Source organism: Mustela lutreola, chromosome 16, assembly GCF_030435805.1.
Source record: "Mustela lutreola isolate mMusLut2 chromosome 16, mMusLut2.pri, whole genome shotgun sequence".
NCBI lineage: Eukaryota > Metazoa > Chordata > Mammalia > Carnivora > Mustelidae > Mustela > Mustela lutreola.
In genome coordinates, this window is record NC_081305.1 from 51,292,765 (window position 1) to 51,298,575 (window position 5,811).

General features: G+C 43.1%; 1 pseudogene; it reads left to right on the forward strand.

The window, feature by feature from the left end:
* Positions 1 to 1,248: 1,248 nt before the first annotated feature.
* On the forward strand, positions 1,249 to 2,795 carry LOC131818298 (Y-box-binding protein 1-like; annotated as a pseudogene).
* Positions 2,796 to 5,811: the final 3,016 nt, after the last annotated feature.

The following is a 5,811-nucleotide window of genomic DNA, read 5'->3' on the forward strand; positions in this document are numbered from 1 at the left end:
CTACATCATGACCATATCACAGAATTATCTATTAGGATATATGGTCAATATGTTGTGTGCCATGTTATATATCTATGGAGAAATGAGGTCCTGATGACTCCTTGTCAGCCATCTTTCTGACGTTGTCTGTTTGACTTGATGATTCTGCATTAGAAGTCTTCAGTATATTCTTCTGATTATAGTAAGTGCAATGGTTTTACTTTTATATGGTATCTTTCAGCTGTATCTTCACATGACACCAAGAATTTCCTGCTGAAGTGGAGCATAGAAGGTTCTTTCCAGAATGGATCAATGCACAGTTACAAAGATAGTGCTGTTGAGATTTTACACTTACACACAGACTGGGACAATTATGGAGGGAGTGAAGGGCCTCAAAGAAATCCTGGATGATACACCCAAACCAAGGCAATTGCCCTTTATAAGAATGTCACTGCCCCAAGTGGTGAAGGATATAAACCGCTGCAGAAAACCTCCATTTTTAAGTCAACTGTTTCTGCAGAACAGTGTGTTTCTGTCAGCAAAAGTTCCAATCAAATATTAAATCATAGCGATTTTTGGACATACCATTTGGCAGATCTGGAAAGTAACCTAGTCCATGCTGAAAGTAATGATTTGAGCCATTTAGAAAATAGGAATGACTTGACCTTAAGTCAGAGATTTAGAAATGAAGAACAAAGTGCTCAGTGGGATCCATTCGAGAGGCGCTTCAGTGATGAGTCAACCCTCCAGAATGAGCAGAGGCTTTTCACTGGAGACACAATTGCTCAGTGCACTGAATCTGAGAAAACATTGAACCAGGGCTCCAGGGTTCACAGATGTGTCAGGGCTAGGTTTACAGAGAGCCATTATGAATGTGATAAATGTGGGGAAGGCTTTCATCCAAGCTCTAACCTCAGTATACATAATGGTCAGCATTTGGGAGACAGTCCTCATAAATACAGTGAATGTGGGAAAGCTTGTAACCAGTCCTCCATTGTTGGTGATCATCAGAGAATTCATGAGGGAAAAAAACCATTCACATTTAATAAACCAGGAACCATGTTTAGTCAGTCATCAAGCCTAAACATCAATGAGATAATCCCTTTGGGAAAGGAAACTTATATTTTTAAGGAATGTGGTAAATTCTTTGACTGCCATTCAATACTATCTCAACATCAGCAAATGCATACTGGAGTAAAAATACACAAATGTGAAGAAGGTGTTCAAACATTTAATGACTATTCATCAAAAAATGGATATTCAGAGTTCGATCGGTAGCGGGAGCGGAGAGCGGACCCCAGAGAGCCCTGAGCAGCCCCACCGCCGCCGCCGGCCTAGTTACCATCACACCCCGGGAGGAGCCGTGGCTGCCGCAGCCGGCCCCAGTCACCATCACCGCAACCATGAGCAGCGAGGCCGAGACCCAGCAGCCGCCCACCGCCCCCCCCCGCCGCCCCCGCCCTCAGCGCTGCCGACACCAAGCCCGGCACCACGGGCAGCGGCGCAGGGAGCGGCGGCCCGGGCGGCCTCACATCGGCGGCGCCTGCCGGCGGGGACAAGAAGGTCATCGCAACGAAGGTTTTGGGAACAGTAAAATGGTTCAATGTAAGAAATGGATATGGTTTCATCAACAGGAATGACACCAAGGAAGATGTATTTGTACACCAGACTGCCATAAAGAAGAATAACCCCAGGAAGTACCTTCGCAGTGTAGGAGATGGAGAGACTGTGGAGTTTGATGTTGTTGAAGGAGAAAAGGGTGCGGAGGCAGCAAATGTGACAGGCCGTGGTGGAGTTCCAGTGCAAGGCAGTAAATATGCAGCAGACCGTAACCATTATAGACGCTATCCACGTCGCAGGGGTCCTCCACGCAATTACCAGCAAAATTACCAGAATAGTGAGAGTGGGGAAAAGAACGAGGGATCGGAAAGTGCTCCCGAAGGCCAGGCCCAACAGCGCCGGCCCTACCGCAGGCGACGGTTCCCACCTTACTACATGAGGAGACCCTATGGGCGTCGACCACAGTATTCCAACCCTCCTGTGCAGGGAGAAGTGATGGAAGGTGCTGACAACCAGGGTGCAGGAGAACAAGGTAGACCAGTGAGACAGAATATGTATCGGGGTTATAGACCACGATTCCGCAGGGGTCCTCCTCGCCAAAGACAACCTAGAGAAGATGGCAACGAGGAAGGTAAGGAAAATCAAGGAGATGAGACCCAGGGTCAGCAGCCACCTCAACGTCGGTACCGCCGCAACTTCAATTACCGACGCAGACGCCCAGAAAACCCTAAACCACAAGATGGCAAAGAGACAAAAGCAGCCGATCCACCAGCTGAGAATTCGTCCGCTCCCGAGGCTGAGCAGGGCGGGGCTGAGTAAATGCCGGCTTCCCATCTCTACCATCATCCGGTTTAGTCATCCAACACGAAGAAATGAAGATGAAATTCCAGCAATAAGAAATGAACAAAAGATTGGAGCTGAAGACCTTAAGTGCTTGCTTTTTGCCCATTGACCAGATAAATAGAACTATCTGCATTATCTATGCAGCATGGGGTTTTTATTATTTTTACCTAAAGACGTCTCTTTTTGGTAATGACAAACGTGTTTTTTAAGAAAAAAAAAAAGCCTGGTTTTTCTCAATACACCTTTAAAGGTTTTTAAATTGTTTCATATCTGGTCAAGTTGAGATTTTTAAGAACCTCATTTTTAATTTGTAATAAAAGTTTACAACTTGATTTTTTCAAAAAAGTCAACAAACGGCAAGCACCCGTTAATAAAGGTCTTAAATTAAAAAAAAAAATAAATAAATAAAAAAATGGATATTCACAGATCTATTCTGGAGAGAGACCCTACAAATGTCAAGAATATGGCAAGGCTTTTAACAATCACTCAGGTCTTAATAGACATCACAGAATTCATAATAGAGAGAAACCTTACCAATGTCAAGAATGTGGAAAAGCCTTTTGTGACAGGTCAACCCTTACTCAACATCACAGAACTCATACTGGAGAGAAACCTTACCAATGTCAAGAATGTGGCAAGGCCTTTACCTGGAGGTCAAATCGTTCTCGGCATCACAAAACTCATAGGGGAGAGAAACCTTACCAATGTCAAGAATGTGGCAAGGCTTTTTGTGACAGGTCAACCCTTACTCAACATCACAGAACTCATACTGGAGAGAAACCGTACCAATGTCAGGAATGTGGCAAGGCCTTTAACCACAGCTCAGTCCTTGCTAAACATTACAGACTTCATACTGGAGAGAAACCTTACCAATGTCAAGAATGTAGCAAGGCCTTTATACACAGCTCAAACCTTACTCGACATCACAAAATTCATACTGGAGAGAAACCTTACCAACATCAAAAATGTTGTTAGGCCTTTACAGGCACTTGGTCCTCACCATCATAATATTCATACGGGATAGATGGCTTATCAGTGTATAGAATGTAAGAGTGGGGCACCTGGGTGGCTCAGGTGGTTATGCGGCTCAGGTCATGATCCAGGGTCCCAGGGTTCAGCTCTGCATCAGGCTCCCTGCTCAGCGGGCAGCCTGCTTCTCCCTCTCCCCCTGCCTGACCCTCCTCTCTACTTGTGCTCTCTCTTCATCTCTCTATCAAATAAAATAAAATCTTGAAGAATGAAAGGAAAAAACGTGAGCAAAATTGGTTAGAGAGTACTCACTGATTCATGCCTATGAGAGAATTCATATTAGACAATAACCTCCCAAATACAGCCAGTGTGGCAAGGCCTTTGTCCAATATGCACGCCTTCTAAACTGAGAATCCATACTAGAAAGACACCAGATGAATAATGCGGCCAAATCTCTAGCAGGCACACAACCCTTACTACACTTCATGGAATTCATACTGCAGAGAAAATTAGGGATGTAATGAATGTGGGAGAGTGCCTAAGGACTGCTCCCTCCTCACTCTGTATGAGAGATTTTAAATAGGAGAGTAAGTGTACAAATGCTGAGAATGTGTCTGACCTCTCAGTGGGACTCCCAACTTTCTTCACATCATTGTTTTCATATAGGAATGAAAGTGTGAAATGTAAAGAATGTGGCCAACTGGAATTCAGTGCTTACTCAATATGTCAAATTGCATAGTAGATTCAAACCCTTGGAACAATGTTAATATGGAGAGGCCTTCATTTTAGTATACATTGGAACACACTCCAGAGTGTGCATTAAGGAAATTCCATTGGAATTTAACAATGTTTTGAAAACTATTGAATTAAACATCAGATGCCCAAGAATGTTACAGAAATCAAGCCAATGGAATACATTATTCACCCTTCTCAGACATTACCCTGCATGAAAATAGTGATTATAAGGAGAAATCAGACTGGAACACTTAGCAAATGTATATGGTAGTCTGTTGAACAGATTTAGGGGATGGACTTTTTTTTTTAAAGATTTTATTTATTCGTCAGAGATCACAAGTAGGCAGAGAGGCAGGCAGAGAGAGAGAGAGGAGGAAGCAGGCTCTCCGCAGAGCAGACAGCCCGATGCGGGGCTCCATCCCAGGACCCTGGGATCATGACTGAGCCAAAGGCAGAGGCTTAACCTACTGAGCCACCCAGGTGCCCCGGGCATGGACTTTTTCATACATATAAGGATTTCAGTATTTTTTAATTTTTCAATTAACCCTATTTGAGATTTGTTACTAACAATATTAATGTGTTTCCTCTGAAATCACTCCAGAAGATTCCTCTGTTCTTCGTCGGTGTGTAATAACATGGGGCTGATTGTTGCTACGTCAAAGATATTAGATGTCCTGCTCCATTAAGTGGGACTCCTGTTTACCTAATTTTCCATGGAAGATGACCGTATGATATACAACATATGAAGTACATCTCAATGGAGATGGTGCTTATGGTTATAACACTGATTTAAGATTCCATGGAATGGGTGTTAAGAGCACACACTTCTGCATGTATTGAAACTAAAGAACTTCCTCAGTGTTAGTAGGAGGTTTTCCTAATAGTTCTTTAAGGAAAAAGATAACCGTGCAGGAAACTGAATGTATCTTCCTAAGTGCAATCGCTAGAGAGTATGACTTGATGTGATTAAATGAGGAAATCATGGCAGATGACTGCAGGAGAGTAGCTAACTCTTCCTACAATGCCATACCATTGTACATACACATTTCTGCGAAATGTACCTCAATCGTGAAATTTTGGGAAATAGGTACTCCCACATCCTTCTGACAACACTTGAATGCTTTTGCACATGTGTGTTCTGTATTTTGAATGGAGACAATAGAGTGGATTTGATATGCATTACTCAGTGTATGTATGATGCTAATATATTTTTATTAATAAAACGGTGGTGTTTTTTCTTTAAAAGATTTAATTTATTTTGTTGACAGAAAGGGATCACAGGTAGGCAGAGAGGCAGGCAGAGTGAGAAGAGGAAGCAGGCTCTCTGTGGAGCAGAGTGCTCAATGTGGGGTTGTATCCCAAGACCCTGCGATCATGAGCAGAGCCGAAGGCACAGGCTTTAACCCACTAAGGCACCCAGGTGCCCCAATAAAACACTGTTTTATAACGTACGGATATGGGTATGTCATGAATGATGTGTTATTCTACATCTAGTGTTCATCTGTTTAATTGTGGGTTGTAGAAGCTGATCGGATCCATCACCTGTTTGGTACTGGAGTAAAACAGTATACCTAGGACACCATTTTCCCAGTGCTCTGAAGGTTTAAGGGATATGTGATTATTTTCCCCCAGTCCATGCTATGATTTTATCCTCTTTGTGAATAGGATATTACTGTATGTGTATTACCAACCTTTGTGACATAGAGGTATTGTTGGTGTTTTAGC